Below are 21,439 nucleotides of genomic sequence, written 5' to 3'. Positions count from 1 at the left end.
GGGAAAGCTCTCGACAGGAGAAGGACAGAATGTAGAAAGTGTCAGTTCTCAGAGGTTGTTGGATGCTCTTACAGTACCGGTTACCATTGGTCCCATTGTGTCGGTGTATAATCCAGAGCAAATGAAAAGTGGAAATCTACCACAGACAGGGATAGAGGGAAGTACCAGTTCTGACAGGAACGGTGTAGTGGGTGGATTGAGTCAAATGTCAAGGCCTGTAGAATCGAGTACTCTGTTACCAGCTACGGCAGATTTGTTGAGAGGGCCGATGGATCTAAGGGGACTGTGGTAAATAAAATAATTACCCTATCAGAATTTCTATACATTAACAAGGATCATGCATATAATGAGAGGCAGAGTCCGTGGTGTCCGATTCAAAAGGGCTTTAATTCAGTAACTCGAGTTAAGGGAGAATCGGGTTCCATCACCACTAAGGATCAGGAAGGATCGTCATCTGAACTTTATTCACAGAGTACATTATTTATACTTTAAACGTACATTAACTTGCATAGAGAAGTCGGAGCGCTCCAGGCGGAGCAAGCGAAGGAGAGAGATAAGAGCATATGGGCGTGAAAAGGGCGTGTAAGAAGGCGTACACGTGGGTGTTCCCTTGAGGAGTCATAGGTGTGTCATAGGTGGGTGGATACATGGAGGGGGTCTGCATGGTCAGCAGGAACCTTTACCCTACTTGTGTGCGCAACTTGGTCATGACGTGGAATTGACGTGTAACTGGGGGGAGCTGGGGGGAGATGACTTTCGTGCTAGTAGAGAAGCCTTGGATGTCAGGACGACCTGCACTTCTGGTATTATCTGATATGTTGAGTCTGGAGGATGTATTATCTGAATTAAAGGTCACTCGAGCAAAGGCTGCTCATCACTAAATGCTAGTGTGTGCATATATTTCTCCGTGCATTGCGTGGGGGCCATGGGCCTTCTATGGATGCGAGTTCTGCAAATCACTTGAATGGAGACAGAAAGGCTAGGCCCTATCTACTGCAGGCGGGTTATGTTTACCTTTTTCATTAAGCAGGAATGTGTTTCTGTGGAGCAGAGCAGATAACTGTAAGCAAAATACTGTCAGGCAGGCCAGGCTGGCCACCTCTCGGCTGAGCAGGAAGTATGTGAGAGGTCAGGGATACATAGCTAAACTGCAGCTTTCAGAGTGTCAGGAGGCATGGAGCCTGAATTCGGGTCCTGGCTCAGCTGAGCCACAAAACGGGTTCATCTCGACTTTTAAACGTGCACCATGCAAATACATTGGCAACATAGGCCTCAGTGAGGGGCGTGGCTTGGGCGCCGATGGCGATGGTCCCCTGAGAGCTCGGCTCCGGGACTGAGCCCGGAATTATCCTGTAAATCGGAGGCTGCGGGGCACCCCAGACCCCGCATTCCGCTGAGCGGACCGATGGAGACCTGCCGGGGCCCCTGGTGGGGCTTGGACGAGGGTTGATCCGGAGTAACACCGAAGTTTGCGGAGTTGCGGAGTGCGATCCAACATGGCGCCCGGACTTCTTTGTCCCCCTGGTCGGACCCACTGACTCGGAGGAGCGGCGCGAGCAGCGACCTACGCCCGGCTTTGCCATTACCGGCGGCTCTGTGTACATGATATCAATTGGATCGGACTTTTTCCAGCGAGCCTACGCTCGGTTGAGTGACTGGGCGGCTGCCCGCGTTATAGGGGACCCCCGGAGCAGACGCCCTGTGACCCAGACGGTGGCCCAACCTTCGACACCGCACCCAGCTACGTTCTCCTGACCAGTCCATTTCCATGGGAGGCACGACACTTTGGCGCCACAAATCGTCAGGTGGAGTTGGTGACCCTCACCCCGGGCCTCTAGCGGCTGAGCGGGCCTGCCCGACTAGGCGGCGATTATCTCCGCCCCCTCATCGGTGCCCTCGGACGCCGTGGCGGTGGCGTGAGCCGAAGCGGAGGAGTCTCCACAGGCCCTGGAGAAGGAGGTCTCCCATACACGACTTGAAGACCAGTAACCGGGAAGATCGTGGTCGACATCTGCGCCCGGAGACGCCTACTCCGGGACCTTCACGGAGTGCCCCCGGTGACATGGAGAAACCTAGAGGAGCCAAGGGGACCACCCCGACAGCCTCAGACTCGGAAGCCCAGGATAAAGAGGAACGTGGGGACCCGAAAAGTTCTGATGGCGCACCGATGCAACAACAGTTTGACCGCATCCTGGAGGCGATAGCGACCACGAGATCGGCCCTCCAACAGGATATTGCCCAGGTGGCGACGAGCCTAGGCCTCCTCAGAGCGGACCATGGCAAACTTTCGGACCGGGTCAAGGAAGTGGAGAGCTCGGTGAAAACCTTGGAGCCGGCGCAGCGGACCTTGGCTGCAACGATGAAAGATGCCTTATCCCGAATTGCGTCCCTGGAGCAGAGGGCGGAGGATGCGGAAGGCCGCAACAGAAGGAACAACATCCGTGTAGTGGGCCTCCCGGAAAAGATCGAGGAGGGCGACATGGTGACATACTTGGAGACCTGGCTCCGTGACACTGTGGCCCCGGAGGGGCTATCCTCCTTCTGCACTCTGGAGCGTGCCCACCGAGTCCCGGCGCGGCCACAGCAACAGGGACGCGCCCCGAGACCGGTGGTGGCACGGTTATTGCACTTTCGGGACAGGGACTTAATCCTTAATGCCGCCAGACATAATGGTCCATTCAAAGTGGCGAACAGTCAGGTGAACATCTTCCCAGATTACACCTATGAGACTCAACGCAAGCGGTTCTCCTTTCTGGCGGTCAAGCGTGAGCTCAGGAGCGAGGGCATCCAGTACTCGCTCCTCTATCCTGCGAGGCTCCGCATCATTGTCGACGACAAAACTCAGTTCTTCGACACCCCGGAGGATGTTTGTGCCTGGCTGGAGCTTTACAGGGCAGGGAAAGATGGCTTCGGCTCCTCGTCCCAACAGGCAGATGAGCCGGAACAGAGACGGCGATCCAGGAGGATCAGGAATCGCCGCGGCCGTACAGGAGGGCCCTCAACTGCAGAGACATCATCGGAGCGGAGGGGAGTGTTGGAAGTATTGTCGGAGTTGTCTGGTGCACGGGACGAAGCCATTGTGGAGGACGACAACCCGGGTGATGAGGAGGCGCCATCGGAATCGGAGGACTCAGTGACTGATAGTGTCCATACACCGGTGATCACACCGAAATCGGTGGAGGACCTTTTGGATGGTCAGGGGTAACGGGGTGTGCTGCCTTATTATGGGTGGGGGCCCGGCAGGGGGGAGGCGGTTGCCGTCCACTGATGCTGACTAGGAGGGAGGGAGGGGTGGGGTGCCCCTGTTTCTGCCCCGAGAGGGTTTTGCTACTGTTTAGGGCTTGTTTTAGTCCTGGTGGCTCGAGCGTCGAGGGCCCACTGCCTCCGCCCGGCCCGCACCTGGCCCTTAAGGCCTTCCTACGGTGGCGACCGTAGGATTAGTAGGGGATATTGGGTTGACGGAGGGCGAGGTTTGGATGGGATCTGGATGGTGTAGTTTGGGTCCTGTTCTGGGGTGGGTGGGTGGGAGTTCGGTTTGTTCTTGGGTTGTGTGGTTTTGGTTGGGGAAAATGGCCGCCATCAGTACTGGGACTTATGATGTCTTTTCTTTGTGGGGGCCCGGCCGGGGAAACTGGGCGAGAACAATATGGGACAATGGCTGATGTTGCTAACTTGAAATGTGTTACTTGGAACGTAAGGGGGCTTCACAGTATGTCCAGGCGCCACAAGGTCCACGCTTATTTAGTGCGTAGGGGAGTGCAAATGGCGCTGCTGCAGGAAACGCATCTGACCAAGGCGGAAGGGGCGGCGCTACAGCGTAGATGGCGGGGGCAGGTCTTTTCCACGTCGTACTCCGCGTATGCAAGAGGGGCGCTAATCTGGATCAGAGCAGGGGTCCCCTTCCAAGTTACGAGAACTGTAATAGATCCGGAGGGGCGCTACGTGGCCATCTCGGGCACCCTGGGAGGGAGGGACCTGAACGTTTGCTGTGTGTACGCTCCTAATGTGGACCAAATTGCCTTCCTTTCCAGGTTATCGGGCTCGTTGGCCCACTTCTTCTCCGGACCCCTTCTGCTTGGGGGCGACTTTAACTCCGTGGTGGACGTGGATATTGACCGCTCCCATCCACCACTTCCCGATTCTCCGATTCGTCGCACGGCTAAGGGGCGTCAGGATTGGCAAACCCGATGGGGTTTGACGGACATCTGGAGGGCGCACCACCCTGCGTCTAGGGATTACTCATACTTCTCGAGCCTTCATGAGTTGCATGTCCGCTTGGATGGCTTTCTTGGATCGCCCGAACTGGTTTCGGCAGCGGTTCGATCTGAGTACTTGTCCAGAACCATTTCAGACCATAACCCACTCTTGCTGGACCTTCGCTGGTTCACCGGCGGTGCCCACCTGGAAGCTGCGACCCGAGATTCTTGAGGACAGTGTTTTCAGAGCGGACCTGGGGGACAAGGTAGTGGAATATTTTGCGTCCAACGGTGGCACCGCGAGTACACGAGCGTTAGAATGGGACGCTTTTAAGGTAGTGGTGAGGGGTTACTGTATTTCTAAGAAAGTGGGCATGAGGCGCGTTATCCTGGCTGACTTAGATGCAGCGGACCAGCAACTCCGCGAGCTTGAAATCCGCCGCCCTGGGCATCCGGAATTGCAGGTGCGAACGGCAGAGGCGAGGGAAAAGGTAGCGGCAGAGGTCGAACGGCTTCGCTGTTTTGATTATAAAGCCCACACGGTCCGATCCATCGCAGAGGGAGACAGATCGAGCGCGTTGCTGGCGTGGTTGGCCAACCCTACGCGCCAATCCCAATTGACGACAAGTATGCGTGAGGCGGACGACACCGAGGTGCACACCCAACCGGAGATTCTTAGCTGCTTCCGGCGTTATTATGAACGCTTATATCGCAGTCGCTCCGCGCGAGACCCTGCCCGGCTTGATGATTATCTACGTCCGCTGGAGCTCCGCACAGTGGAGCAAGAAGTGGCGAAGGCCCTGGGGTCCGACATTGAACTGGGGGAGATCCGCGGGGCCATTAAACGGATGGCGAGAAACAAGACCCCAGGCCTGGATGGCCTACCCGTGGAGTTTTATGCAGCTTACGCTGATCTCCTAGCCCCTAGATTGTTGGTGGTCTACAGGGAGGCGAAGAGGCTGGGGCGACTCCCGAGCTCGATGTGTGAGGCGTTGGTGGTTCCTCTCCTCAAACCGGGTCGAGACTCGTCCGACCCAGGGTCTTACCGTCCCCTATCGATGTTGACGGTGGACTATAAAATACTGAGTAGCGTCTTGGCCTCGAGGCTGCTGGGACACATGAGTTCCCTAGTGCATGAGGACCAAGCTAGTTTCATCCCACGGCGAAACACGACTATGAATATTCGCAGGTTGTTCCGTTTGCTAGGGGAACCTTTTGTGGATGCTCCGTCCCCGGTCGTCTTGTCGGTGGACCTAGAGAAGGCTTTTGATAGCCTGGAGTGGGATTACCTCTGCACGGTGCTGCGGCGATTCGGCCTCGGGGAGGGCTTTGTTAGATGGACCGCGGTTCTTTATGCCTCTGCATCAGCCAGGGTCCGGGCGGGTCCACTGATCTCCTCACAGTATCCAGTGGAACGGGGCACGCGGCAAGGGTGTTCATTATCCCCACTTCTTTTTGCGCTAGCAGTGGAGCCACTCGCGCTGCACCTTCGTTCGGGTGCCCACTATACGGGTTTGTGGACGCCTGCAGGACAGCATTTTGTTTCGCTGTATGCGGACGACCTGTTGCTCTTCCTAGAGGACCCGCTCAACGCTCTACGCGGAGCGGCGGTGGCGCTCACAGAGTTTGGGGAGGTTTCAGGCCTCCGAGTGAATTGGTCCAAGACCTGTCTCTTTCCGGTGCGCAAAGGCGCTCCCGCCCCTACCCTAGATAGGGAGATTAGATGGGAACCCGACTGCTTTAAGTATCTTGGGGTGTTCGTCTACCACGACCAACCCGACCTCCTGGATGGGAATATTGCCCGCAGCATTCGAGCACTTCGAGGCTGCATGGACTTTTGGGCCACGCTGCCGCTCTCGGTGGCGGGGCGGATCGCCCTGCTCAAAATGGTGGCGCTTCCCCGGCTCTTATACTACTTTCGGACCCTACCGATCTGGGTCCCACCGGCCACGTTTCGACTGTTACGCTCTATGGTGGTCGGATTCCTCTGGGGGTCGGGCCGCCGGCGGGTAGCCCTCAAAACCCTGACGAGGCCGAAAGACGAGGGGGGGCTCGCGGTGCCGGACTTTGAAAAGTATTATCTGGCGGCGCAGCTCCAGACCTTCACTCAGGAGATCGCCAGGGAATTCCGGGGCCCGGAGGACAGGAGGGGGACGGGCATGGCCAGGCATGTTCTCTCCTTTATAGCGCTGCGACAACGTTTGGCCCTGCGGGATTTGTCGATGGAGGAGCGGACTGTCCGCCTGTGTTGGAATCGGGCCCACGCCCGAGGCCAACTGAGAACACCGTATGCGCCTGAAATACCGTTGGGGATGCTGACGGCCCTCCCACACGGAGGGGATTGGTCACGGTTGGCGGCCTGGGAGGATGCCGGCTTACAGCTGGTTGGAGATCTGTACGAGGATGGAGCGCTCTTGTCCTTTCAGGATCTTCTTGACCGCTTCGAGATCCCCAGGGGTGATTTTCTGCTGCACTCGGCCATTGTCCGAGCAATCCAGGCACACTGGAAGAGCGGGCTGGAGGAGCCCCCCTTATCTCAGGTGTGCCAGTATGTGATGATGTCTGCGGGCACGGTGAAGGCGGTCACTTGCCTTTACGGCAGGTTGCTCAAAGAAGGGTTGGCTCCTCTTGCCACTCTGAGAATCCGCTGGGAGGAGGACATTGGTAGGGAGATCCCGGAGACGACCTGGGACCAATTGGTGAGACGAGCCTGGAAGGGCACACGCAACGCCCGTTTCCAGCTGGTCCACTATTACGTGCTCCACAGAGCGTACCTGACCCCAGTGAAAATTAGGCGATATTTTGCCACAAATTCGGCGGAATGCCCTAGATGTCCAGCTCAGGAAGCGGACCTCCTTCATATGTTGTGGGCCTGTCCGGGATTGTCATCTTATTGGCAGGAAGTAGAGAAGACCCTGGAGGAGGTGACGGGGAGGTCCTTATCATTTGATGCGGCGGTAGGGCTCTTACACTGGTTCCCCCATACCCCCAGGAATAAAATTTCTAGTAAATTTATCGACCTAGGGCTTCTCCTTGCTAAACGAGAGGTGACCAGGAACTGGAAGGCATGAGTTGGTCCGACAGGCGGCAGATGGCACAGTGAGCTTTTGAAATGGGCGGCGGGGGAGAGCGCGCTGAGGTATCAACTAGCTTGGAGGCAGCATAATGAAAAGGCGCAGGAGGCCGCGTTGGAGTGGGAAATGCTGGTGCAGGCCCTCAGGGATTATTGTGCCCCCAGCGACTCTGAAGGTGAAGAAGCGACTCGCCCCGAGTCCCGGTAAACGATTGCACTGTTAGTCCCATTGCTTTCCTCAGGGGTCCCATGGCAGATCCTGTAGCGGTAGCTCCCAGGCGCTGGTGGCGGGGTTGGGGGGGTTTTTCTTTTGGTTCAGAAGTAGTATTTTGAGGGTGGGGGTTTCTTTTGGGTTTATAGCCTTGTTTGGAAAAGCAGATGACGGACAGTGGATCATCCGGACCAGCTCAAGCTTCCTGCTGAGCCCCCATTGCATTTCGCCGCCCGACCCCAGGGTTGTGGGCCGGATGGCTGTGTACGAAACTTACGGGGGGGGGCCAGAGGGTTTTACCGTGCTGATATTGCTTCTGATACAATGCTGGTCGATATTGTAACGATTTACTGATTCCTGCAATAAAAATATATTTAAAAAAAAAAAAAAAAAAAACATAGGCCTCAGTGCAGAATTAACGTTTCTTTCATGGAGGGCTTGATAACTGACATGCTAACATTGGACGGAAATGCAGAGGCATTATTATTACATGCATGAGAGGGGAAGTGCATGGTGACATGGACATACATGGGGTATATGTACATACATTGGGTACATGTAGGGGACACACTGGCCACGTAAAATTTCTATTTCCTCATTCCCTCCTTGTCCCCTACTGTGCCCTTCAGGACACATCTATATTCATGATACCATATATCTGATCATACAGCATCATTTGCTCGTCTTTTTAGGGCTCGCCTGCTGTGCGCATGCGCACAGCTGGAAGCTCTATAGGGGCTTATCAAGTGTTTAACCACCACTGGCGATTCAACTGGCGATTCCTTTGAGTGCATGTGCTTTTTATGTCATTGCGCAAGCGCAAGCCCTAAAAAGCGCGTGCACAATGCCACCAGCCATCTGCCTGCCTGCCTCGCATTACCACATCAAAGGCAGCCGTCCCAGGTCATTTGTCACCTCCTAATTATTCACTGCCTGCCGGCCGTATTTTCAGTTTCGTCTCCTAATCTTCCCGCCCCTTGCTGCAACAACTGTTTATGCTCTGCTTGAAAAGAAACATGGAATGCATGCTGTATCCTTTTCTGTAAAGATAAATGCCGCTCTGTCAGTAAAACCATTTTTTGAGTGAATCAGTGTGCCGTCTTTTGGGAACACATCTCCCCCAAAAATGTGCCTCAATAACTTAGGACCACGAATTCCATGCTTCTTAAGAGGGCTTTTCGGAGTTTTGGTTTAAGTACTGAGTGCACTGTGTAGTAGCTAGCTAAGGCGCAGTTATGTTGCCATGTGCTGTTGCCGTGCCCAAACAACATTCATATATATTTTCTTTCCTTTCTGCATACATTGTTGCGATTTATTTTGCCCTGCTACTTATCATTTTCTAAGCAGACCTTTAAAATTCGTCATTCCTTAAAATATAGTGTAGCTTCGGTATTAATTAAACACCGACAGGTTTAACAAAACCTTCTCCCAATGCAGATGTTAACAAACAAACCTCTCTCATTTACGGTTCGTACTCTTTTCTTTTCTGTGATTTAGTTTTCCTTCCAGAATACCGTCCTACATATTTTTCTGCATGTATCTGTTGGAACAGTAGCAAGCACTTGTCATAATTTATCCAGCATCGTTAAAGGATAGATTTTTTTTGTTTTGAGAGTTGTAGTTTCCGTTAAGGCTCCCACCACACAGCTTCACCTACACAGCTCCACCAAGGCACCCACCACACAGCTCCACCGAGGCACCCACCACACAGCTCCACTGATGCACCCACCACACAGCTCCACCGACACAGCTCCACCGATGCACCCACCATCCAACTCCACCTACACAGCTCCACCGATGCACCCACCACACAGCTCCACCGATGCACCCACCACACAGCTCCACCGATGCACCCACCACACAGCTCCACCGATGCACCCACCACACAGCTCCACCGAGGCACCTACCACACAGCTCCACCGAGGCACCCACCAAACAGCTCCACAGATGCACCCACCACACAGCTCCACAGATGCACCCACCACACAGCTCCACCGATGCACCCACCACACAGCTCCACCGATGCACCCATCTCACAGCTCCACCGATGCACCCACCACACAGCTCCACCAATGCACCCCCCACACACCTCCACCGATGCACCCCCCACACACCTCCACCGATGCACCCACCACACACCTCCACCGATGCACCCACCACACATGCCCCCACTACACATGCCCCAACCACACAGCTCCACAGATGCCCCCACCACACAGCTCCACCGATGCACCCACCACACAGCTCCACCGATGCACCCACCACACAGCTCCACCGATGCACACAGCTCCACCGATGCACCCACCACACAGCTCCACCGATGCACCCACCACACAGCTCCACCTATACAGCTCCACCGATGCACCCACCGCACAGCTCCACTGATGCACCCACCACACAGCTCCACCGACACAGCTCCACCGATGCACCCACCACACAGCTCCACCGACACAGCTCCACCGATGCACCCACCACACAGCTCCACCGATGCACCCACCACACAGCTCCACCGATGCACCCACCACACAGCTCCACCTATGCACCCACCACACAGCTCCACCTACACAGCTGCAGCGATGCACCCATCACACAGCTCCAGCGATGCAGCCACCACACAGCTCCACCGACGCACCTACCATACAGCTCCACCGTTGCACTCACCATACAGCTCCACCGTTGCACCCACCATACAGCTCCACCGATGCACCCACCACACAGCTCCGCGAGGCAACCACCACACAGCTCCGCCGAGGCACCCACCACACAGCTCCGCCGAGGCACCCACCACACAGCTTCGCCGAGGCACCCACCACACAGCTCCGCCGATGCACCCACCACACAGCTCCGCCGATGCACCCACCACACAGCTCCACCGATGCACCCACCACACAGCTCCACCGATGCACCCACCTCCACAGATGCACCCACCACCCAGCTCCACAGAAGCACCCACCACCCAGCTCCACAGATGCACCCACCACCCAGCTCCATCGATGCTCCAACTAAGCTCCACCAATGCACCCACCACACAGCTCCACCAATGCATCCACTAAGCTTCACCGATGCACCCACCACACAGCTCCACCGATGCACCCACCACACAGCTCCACCGATGCACCCACCACACAGCTCCACCGATGCACCCACCACACAGCTCCACCGATGCATCCACCACACAGCTCCACCGATGCATCCACCACACAGCTCCACCGATGCACCCACCACCCAACTCCACCGATGCACCCACCACACAGCTCCACCGATGCACCCACCACACAGCTCCACCGATGCATCCACCACACAGCTCCACCGTTGCATCCACCACACAGCTCCACCGATGCATCCGCCACACAGCTCCACCGATGCACCCACCACACAGCTCCACTGACACAGCTCCACCGACGCACCCACCACACAGCTCCACCTACACAGCTCCACTGATGCACCCACCACACAGCTCCACTGACACAGCTCCACCGATGCACCCACCACCCAACTCCACCGATGCACCCACCACACAGCTCCACTGACACAGCTCCTCCGACGCACCCACCACACAGCTCCACGACACAGCTCCACCGATGCACCCACCGACACAGCTCCACCGTTGCACCCACCACACAGCTCCACCGATGCACCCACCACACAGCTCCACCGATGCACCCACCACACAGCTCCACCGATGTACCCACCACACAGCATCACCTACACAGCTCCACCGAGGCACCCACCACACAGCAAAACAACTATTAAAGGAGGGTCAAGGGGAATATATTTATAGACCGTCCAAACTCGAAGAACCCCTATTGGAACTATAAAGAACAAGAAGAGCTGGAGGGTCTGTGAAGCAAAATGCTAAGTCTACAAGGTCCTCACTGAGAGCTACACATTTGGATTGCACTGAACCAGACCCAGTGGTCACTAGACACTAGGTGTACAGTAGATATCCTATCAGCCCACCCACTTGGCGGAGCCTCGTCATGTAGGACGTCTAGAACCAAGTTGGTGTATCCAAGCCTAGATGAATTGGCTAGACATCACACAATTATGGTTCATCCGATAGAAGTGTCCACGCCACTGGGCGGTGCTGGTACAGTGCAGTGCAAAGAAAAAAAGTGAGTGAGTGATGTTAAAATGACGGTCGAGGCAAAAGAAAAACTTTTTATTATTATTCACCTGGACGTCAGATTAAAAAGAGATGCAAGGCAGTGTGACAAAATCACTGTCTACTTTGCTGTGTGGTTAAATAGGCCAACATGTTTCTGCCAATAGGTGAAACTACACCGGCATTCTTCAGGGCCACTTGTGTAAAATGTTGCTACTGCAAAGATACACTCTGGTAATAGTGTAAAGAAAGTGAAGATGACAGACCAAAAGTTTAAGACTGTCAAACTAATAGTGTGGTCACTAGGACCATCCTACCGTATCCTCTTGAACCGTTTGATGATAGAGGATGCAGTCCTGTAAACAAAAAACAGAGGAACAAATACTATTTTGTGTTCTCTAGACATAACAGACTTTCAGGAGCAGTTAACCCCATGGTGGGTTATACTATCATAACATGAGGACCAAAACAAGACTTAGCAAGGCCAGTCCAGATTAGAACGGCCACTTAATTAATTACAGGTTGCACTTAGAATAAACCACAGAAATTTCTGTATACAAAATTGAAAACAATGAAAAGACTTACCCAGCAATGTGTGGGAGTCAAGACTCACCTCACCCGGCAACGGCTCGGAGATTGAGGCCCCGCTCTATGCACAAACAAATATATGTAAACATGTAAACCGGAGCGACTATAAAGATCTAGTAAGTATCCTTAGTCAGTACTATGTTGCAAAAGTTTGCGCATATAAACAACTGGTTATAAGTTGCCCACAGTGATCACAGTCCCATGGAGAAGGAAAAGGGGAAGGCATAAAATCTAGTTGAAACTAGTGAAGATACTGACTAACAGGGCAAATAATGTGTTCATAGCACTATTCACCCATAGTATTGATTAACCTTGAGAAAACCCAAAGCATGCAAACAGCTGCCAGTTTTAAATGCACTGTAGCACTTACAAAAATGGAAATAGAAGGGGTGGTTAAGCTGACTTTCTATTGCAGCCTATTCTTAAGGGAAAGTACAGCCTCTAGCTTAACTGGTGAAGCAAAACAGCATCTGACGCCTCAAGCTTCACTGGTAGAGTAAAGCAGAATCTGATGTTAACCCTTCAAGCCAGTTTTATAATTACTGCTATGTCGAGTAAAACAGCTTAGTTATACCTCAATATGTACCAGAGAAACAAAGTTAGGCTAGTTTTAGCGGAACGCGTCGTGACAACTCACCTCTCCGTCGGTACCTCTCTGCTAAAACCAAAGCCGAAGGGGAGGCAACGAGGAGAGGTGAGACGCGCATTATATACCCTCTCTGATTGGTGGGGGTAGCGTTAATGATGAACAGCTGCTTGGCTGATGCCGGTCTCGTGATGCGCGAATTCTAGTCACAGCGCATGCGCGCCGGTAAGCCACATTTTGTAGCGATGTGATCAGAAACCGGAGCATGCGCAGAGTGATTTTGGGCGCGCCTATGGTTTACGATGTGTGTTCGTTTCTTTGCGCGTGCTCAGACCGCTGCAATCTAGCATAGGCTGAGACAGTGATATTACAAGAACGGAGCACACCCTCGTTCATGTGAAAGCGCATAGATAACGTGGAAGAACAAAACGGGCGCGGCAGAGTTCGTTATACGCCTGAGTTATAATGTTGTCGAAATGTTGAAATGTCATTATTGAGGTTTAGAGACGGACTAGTATGAGCCTCTGATTATGTACAGAAGACATGTCAGTGAGGGGCACTACAAGAGTTACAGACTATGTAGGTGAACATCAGAGAAAGTATAAGAGCCACCATGATGTATAATGTCATATTGCATATAAACAGAGCAGACAGTGCGTTGGGCTCAAGGAGGATAGGACCATATCATATGTATGTTGTACCTATCACGGTCCATTCTAAAGGTAGGGCTGATATTGATGTTTTCTTACGCAGGCTGTACATTGTGCAGTTACTAGGGAGAACCTAGACGGTGTTTAGTACAGCAAACCGTGTAAGAGAAGCATAGAGTACTGGGAGTTGACAGTGCATGATGGTCAATACTCTATGGCGAATACAAGCTGGTCATATGGATACCCATGGGATGTTATCATTCAACCCTGACACATCAGTTTTCAATTTAAAAATCCAACATTGTTCCTTGATGAACAGAAACCGTGAGACATCTGTGATGTGTGCTGGGATGAAAGGTTGTTCTAGGACCACCCACCTCAAATCATCTGCTTTGTGCTTCTTGGTTAAAAAGTGATTCGTAAGGCAGGTGGACTGTTTGTTACAACGTATCGTGCTCTTGTGTTCACTGATACGCAACTTGACTTTCCTGGTAGTGTGTCCAATATATGCTAGACCACAGGGGCATGTGATCATATAGATCAATTTCTCCGAGTTGCAGTTCGTGTGGTTGATCAACTTCCATGGGCTGGATGTACCGAAGTCAATGGAGAGGGTCTTCTGAGTCTGTGGGCACACAGTGCAGCCACCACACGGGTAGTGCCCCCGGACCGGGGTAGTATTCCAGATGGTGTCAAGAGTGGTAGTGGTATCTCTCCTCTGCGTCTTAGGTCTGGTGTGAACCAGGCTATCTCTGATGCTAGGCCCTCTTTTGAAGGCGAACAAAGGCCTGGGTATTGCACCCGATGCTGTGTTAAGGATCTTCCAGTGCTTCAGTACCGTTTTTTTGACCACATTGGATAGGGTACTGAAGGTATGCACCATCGTAATCCTGTCAGACGGTGTCTTGCTTTGTTGGTGTTCAATCAGTGCCTCTCGATTGTTGTTGGATGCTCTTTTGTGCGCCCGACGTATCAAATGATTCGGGTAGTGACGTTCCTTCCGGTTCAGCGATAGTTCTTTCGCATGTTGTTCGTACAAGATGTTCGAGGAACAATTTCTCCGAACCCTCAGAAATTGACCTACCGGTAAGTTGTGACGTAGTGACTGCGGGTAAAAACTACGGTACGATAGCAGTGAATTCCGAGCCATGGGTTTCTTATATAGTCGACTCTGCAGGCCTCCCTCTCCAGGAAAGATGAGAAGATCTAAAAATGGTAGCTGCTCTTTGCTGTGCTCAATTGTAAACCGGAGGTATTGATTTCTAGAATTCAACCATGTGTGGAACTCGGTGACCTCAAGACTTGTGCCTCTCCATATGACAATGATGTCATCAATATATCTGCGCCACAGCAACACCTGACGAAAGAAAGGGTTGCTGTGGTTTAGAACATGGTCTTGCTCAAATTGGTGCATATACAAATTAGCAAGGCTTGGGGCAAAGACACTCCCCATTGATGTTCCGGAGACTTGGAGGTAGAGGTCATCCTGGTATTGAAAATAGTTCTCCATCATAGCCAATCTGGCGCACTCCATGATGAAAAGTATTGGAGTGATAGTAGCCGGTGGTTTAGACTCAAGCAAATTCCTTATGCAGTCCAGAGTCTCTTGTTGCGGGATGCACGTGTAGAGAGACTCGACGTCGAAACTCACCAATAGGTCGGTCTCGACGTTGAACTCGGTCTCTGCAAGGAGTCGGAGGACATCACCAGTGTCTTGCAAGTACATAGGTGTATCTTTCACTATTGGTTTGAGAAAGAAATCCACAAAGGTGGATAATGGCTCAAGTAGAGAACCAATCCCCGAAATAATCGGGCGACCCGGAGGAGGTCTTTTCTTCTTATGAATCTTTGGGAGGCAATAAAAGTAAGGGACCACAGGGTGTGCCGTGCTAAGGTATCTGGCTTCTTGAGATGTAATCCAACCTTCGCAGGATGCTTCCTCAATGAGGCTTTTGATGTTGTTGGAGATTCTCATGGTAGGATCGTCCGTAAGTCGACGATAAGCATTAGAGTCATTCAATTGTCGTTTGCACTCCCTGTGATAAATGTCAGTATCTTGTATGACAATGGCTCCGCCTTTGTCGGCGGGTTTTATTGTGATGTTGGTATCTTTAGACAAGGCCACGAGTGCCAACCTTTCTATTCTGGTCATATTAGAGAAGGTCCTTTTATTTGTCTGGTCCATATTCATGATGTCATGAGTGACTGCTTGCTCAAAAGCAATAACCCTCGCTGGAACTTGATGGTTGAGAGGAGTATACGTGGATTTAGGTCTAAGACCTGTATTCCGATCCAAAGAGTCCTCCGAATTGTTGTTGTCATTAGTCGATTTGAAGAAGACATGTAAGCGGACCTTCCTGTAAAAGGATTCCAATTCACACCTCAAGTTGAAGGGGTCTCCTTCGTTGGTTGGAACAAATCCAAGTCCTTTGTTAAGGACTGAAGTCTCCGTGGATGTGAGTGTCCGGGTGCTGAGATTCACCACGAGATCACTGGTTTCTTCTAGCATTGCTCCCCTCTGTTGTTCGTGGTGTCTGGTGCCCAATTCACTGACTGTTGGCCTCTTCTCTTCCCCCGACTTCTGCCTTGGCCCTGCCATAAAAAAGACTGGTCGTAGTAGAAGTTTGGATTGGGTGGATAGTTTGGCATTTGATGGCCCATAGGGGGTCCCATCGGTGGTTGATGATAACCCCAGGGTGCTGGAGGCCACCAAGGCCCTGGATTTGGGTAGTATTGAGCTCCTCGCCCTCTGTTAGGTCTTCTCTGGGGACCTCTGCCTCGCCCTCTGTTAGGTGTCCCTCTATTCGAATTGCCTTGATCACTAGACTCTGATTCTGAGCCAGAGGAAGAGTAGTTGGACCCATATCTCTTTCCTCTGGTGTTATAAACGGGGGCTACATAGGAGTCACTGATATAAGGGTAGGTAGTTTCCATAGAGAAACGTGTAAGATCTTTCTTAAATTTTTCAACTTTAGTCATAAGGATGTTGTCATAGTATTCTTTATTAGTTTTGTTGGTCTCGTCCAAGTTCTCGTCCAAGTTCTTTTTATAGGATACCGACCGAATCGCTGCGTTAATTTGGCCCTCTAGAACTTGGATCTCAACCAGTAGGGCATCGGCTGTATTTTTGGCGGTTTTAATAATCAAGATGAGCCAATCGCGTGTGCAGCGCCACGCAATGAGTGCCCAATCTTTTTAAGAAACCCTTGTCTGTTAAAAAGAGACGTGGTGTATTAGTCACTATTAGGCCTGATGGTGCACACTTGCCATGAAGATATTCGTTCATAATTACGCCATGTATTGAGGTGCGGGAGTGGTTTTTTTTCATATTCAATAAAGTCACCCAATCATCCTCAGTTGTGGTGGTGGATGTCGAGGACAAGCCGTCTAAGATGCTAGGGTTGTCATTCAGAAGTGTGTTAAGATCTTCATCATCATGGCTGACTTTGGGGGGTTGGCATTCATTGCGTGGCGCTGCACGCGCGATTGGCTCATCTTGATTATTAAAACCGCCAAAAAGACAGCCGATGCCCTACTGGTTGAGATCCAAGTTCTAGAGGGCCAAATTAACGCAGCGATTCGGTCGGTACCCTATAAAAAGAACTTGGACGAGACCAACAAAACTAATAAAGAATACTATGACAACATCCTTATGACTAAAGTTGAAAAATTTAAGAAAGATCTTGCACGTTTCTCTATGGAAACTACCTACCCTTATATCAGTGACTCCTATGTAGCCCCCGTTTATAACACCAGAGGAAAGAGATATGGGTCCAACTACTCTTCCTCAGGCTCAGAATCAGAGTCTAGTGATCAAGGCAATTCGAATAGAGGGACACCTAACAGAGGGCGAGGCAGAGATCCCCAGAGAAGACCTAACAGAGGGCGAGGAGCTCAATACTACCCAAATCCAGGGCCTTGGTGGCCTCCAGCACCCTGGGGTTATCATCAACCACCGATGGGACCCCCTATGGGCCATCAAATGCCAAACTATCCACCCAATCCAAACTTCTACTACGACCAGTCTTTTTTATGGCAGGGCCAAGGCAGAAGTCGCGGGAAGAGAAGAGGCCAACAGTCAGTGAATTGGGCACCAGACACCACGAACAACAGAGGGGAGCAATCCTAGAAGAAACCAGTGATCTCGTGGTGAATCTCAGCACCCGGACACTCACATCCACGGAGACTTCAGTCCTTAACAAAGGACTTGGATTTGTTCCAACCAACGAAGGAGACCCCTTCAACTTGAGGTGTGAATTGGAATCCTTTTACAGGAAGGTCCGCTTACATTTCTTCTTAGAATCGACTAATGACAACAACAATTCGGAGGACTCTTTGGATCGGAATACAGGTCTTAGACCTAAATCCACGTATACTCCTCTCAACCATCAAGTTCCAGCGAGGGTTATTGCTTTTGAGCAAGCAGTCACTCATGACATCATGAATATGGACCAGACAAATAAAAGGACCTTCTCTAATATGACCAGAATAGAAAGGTTGGCACTCGTGGCCTTGTCTAAAGATACCAACATCACAATAAAACCCGCCGACAAAGGCGGAGCCATTGTCATACAAGATACTGACATTCATCACAGGGAGTGCAAACGACAATTGAATGACTCTAATGCTTATCGTCGACTTACGGACGATCCTACCATGAGAATCTCCAACAACATCAAAAGCCTCATTGAGGAAGCATCCTGCGAAGGTTGGATTACATCTCAAGAAGCCAGATACCTTAGCACGGCACACCCTGTGGTCCCTTACTTTTATTGCCTCCCAAAGATTCATAAGGAGAAAAGACCTCCTCCGGGTCGCCCGATTATTTCGGGGATTGGTTCTCTACTTGAGCCATTATCCACCTTTGTGGATTTCTTTCTCAAACCAATAGTGAAAGATACACCTACGTACTTGCAAGACACTGGTGATGTCCTCCGACTCCTTGCAGAGGCCGAGTTCAACGTCGAGACCGACCTATTGGTGAGTTTCGACGTCGAGTCTCTCTACACGTGCATCCCGCAACAAGAGACTCTGGACTGCATAAGGAATTTGCTTGAGTCTAAACCACCGGATACTATCACTCCAATACCTTTCATCATGGAGTGCGCCAAATTGGCTATGATGGAGAACTATTTTCAATACCAGGATGACCTCTACCTCCAAGTCTCCGGAACATCAATGGGGAGTGTCTTTGCCCCAAGCCTTGCTAATTTGTATATGCACCAATTTGAGCAAGACCATGTTCTAAACCACAGCAACCCTTTCTTTCGTCAGGTGTTGCTGTGGCGCAGATATATTGATGACATCATTGTCATATGGAGAGGCACAAGTCTTGAGGTCACCGAGTTCCACACATGGTTGAATTCTAGAAATCAATACCTCCGGTTTAAAATTGAGCACAGCAAAGAGCAGCTACCATTTTTAGATCTTCTCATCTTTCCTGGAGAGGGAGGCCTGCAGAGTCCACTATATAAGAAACCCATGGCTCGGAATTCACTGCTATCGTACCGTAGTTTTTACCCGCAGTCACTACGTGACAACTTACCGGTAGGTCAATTTCTGAGGGTTCGGAGAAATTGTTCCTCGAACATCTTGTACGAACAACATGCGAAAGAACTATCGCTGAACCGGAAGGAACGTCACTACCCGAATCATTTGATACGTCGGGCGCACAAAAGAGCATCCAACAACAATCGAGAGGCACTGATTGAACACCAACAAAGCAAGACACCGTCTGACAGGATTACGATGGTGCATACGTTCAGTACCCTATCCAATGTGGTCAAAAAAACGGTACTGAAGCACTGGAAGATCCTTAACACAGCATCCGGTGCAATACCCAGGCCTTTGTTCGCCTTCAAAAGAGGGCCTAGCATCAGAGATAGCCTGGTTCACACCAGACCTAAGACACAGAGGAGAGATACCACTACCACTCTTGACACCATCTGGAATACTACCCCGGTCCGGGGGCACTACCCGTGTGGTGGCTGCACTGTGTGCCCACAGACTCAGAAGACCCTCTCCATTGACATTGGTACATCCAGACCATGGAAGTTGATCAACCACACGAACTGCAACTCGGAGAAATTGATCTATATGATCACATGCCCCTGTGGTCTAGCATATATTGGACACACTACCAGGAAAGTCAAGTTGCGTATCAGTGAACACAAGAGCACGATACGTTGTAACAAACAGTCCACCTGCCTTACGAATCACTTTTTAACCAAGAAGCACAAAGCAGATGATTTGAGGTGGGTGGTCCTAGAACAACCTTTCATCCCAGCACACATCACAGATGTCTCACGGTTTCTGTTCATCAAGGAACAACGTTGGATTTTTAAATTGAAAACTGATGTGTCAGGGTTGAATGATAACATCCCATGGGTATCCATATGACCAGCTTGTATTCGCCATAGAGTATTGACCATCATGCACTGTCAACTCCCAGTACTCTATGCTTCTCTTACACGGTTTGCTGTACTAAACACCGTCTAGGTTCTCCCTAGTAACTGCACAATGTACAGCCTGCGTAAGAAAACATCAATATCAGCCCTACCTTTAGAATGGACCGTGATAGGTACAACATACATATGATATGGTCCTATCCTCCTTGAGCCCAACGCACTGTCTGCTCTGTTTATATGCAATATGACATTATACATCATGGTGGCTCTTATACTTTCTCTGATGTTCACCTACATAGTCTGTAACTCTTGTAGTGCCCCTCACTGACATGTCTTCTGTACATAATCAGAGGCTCATACTAGTCCGTCTCTAAACCTCAATAATGGCATTTCAACATTTCGACAACATTATAACTCAGGCGTATAACGAACTCTGCAGCGCCCGTTTTGTTCTTCCACGTTATCTATGCCCTTTCACATGAACGAGGGTGTGCTCCGTTCTTGTAATATCACTGTCTCAGCCTATGCTAGATTGCAGCGGTCTGAGCACGCGCAAAGAAACGAACACACATCGTAAACCATAGGCGCGCCCAAAATCACTCCGGTTTCTGATCACATCGCTACAAAATGTGGCTTACCGGCGCGCATGCGCTGTGACTAGAATTCGCGCATCACGAGACCGGCATCAGCCGAGCAGCTGTTCATCATTAACGCTACCCCCACCAATCAGAGAGGGTATATAATGCGCATCTCACCTCTCCTCGTTGCCTCCCCTTCGGCTTTGGTTTTAGCCGAGAGGTACCGACGGAGAGGTGAGCTGTCACGACGCGTTCCGCTAAAACTAGCCTAACTTTGTTTCTCTGGTACATATTGAGGTATAACTAAGCTGTTTTACTCGACATAGCAGTAATTATAAAACTGGCTTGAAGGGTTAACATCAGATTCTGCTTTACTCTACCAGTGAAGCTTGAGGCGTCAGATGCTGTTTTGCTTCACCAGTTAAGCTAGAGGCTGTACTTTCCCTTAAGAATAGGCTGCAATAGAAAGTCAGCTTAACCACCCCTTCTATTTCCATTTTTGTAAGTGCTACAGTGCATTTAAAACTGGCAGCTGTTTGCATGCTTTGGGTTTTCTCAAGGTTAATCAATACTATGGGTGAATAGTGCTATGAACACATTATTTGCCCTGTTAGTCAGTATCTTCACTAGTTTCAACTAGATTTTATGCCTTCCCCTTTTCCTTCTCCATGGGACTGTGATCACTGTGGGCAACTTATAACCAGTTGTTTATATGCGCAAACTTTTGCAACATAGTACTGACTAAGGATACTTACTAGATCTTTATAGTCGCTCCGGTTTACATGTTTACATATATTTGTTTGTGCATAGAGCGGGGCCTCAATCTCCGAGCCGTTGCCGGGTGAGGTGAGTCTTGACTCCCACACATTGCTGGGTAAGTCTTTTCATTGTTTTCAATTTTGTATACAGAAATTTCTGTGGTTTATTCTAAGTGCAACCTGTAATTAATTAAGTGGCCGTTCTAATCTGGACTGGCCTTGCTAAGTCTTGTTTTGGTCCTCATGTTATGATAGTATAACCCACCATGGGGTTAACTGCTCCTGAA

General features: G+C 50.9%; 1 protein-coding gene across 1 annotated transcript in view; it reads left to right on the top strand.

Annotated features, from left to right (window-relative positions):
• Positions 1-21,439, top strand: part of LOC144806331 (uncharacterized) — a 438,966-nt gene that overhangs the window by 234,859 nt on the left and 182,668 nt on the right. The gene's annotated exons all lie outside the window — the stretch shown is intronic.

This window comes from Lissotriton helveticus, assembly GCF_964261635.1.
Source record: "Lissotriton helveticus chromosome 1_1 unlocalized genomic scaffold, aLisHel1.1 SUPER_1_unloc_63, whole genome shotgun sequence".
In the NCBI taxonomy this organism is placed as follows: domain Eukaryota; kingdom Metazoa; phylum Chordata; class Amphibia; order Caudata; family Salamandridae; genus Lissotriton; species Lissotriton helveticus.
The sequence above is the reverse complement of the archived record's forward strand: the minus strand, read 5'-3'. Positions and strand labels throughout refer to the sequence as shown.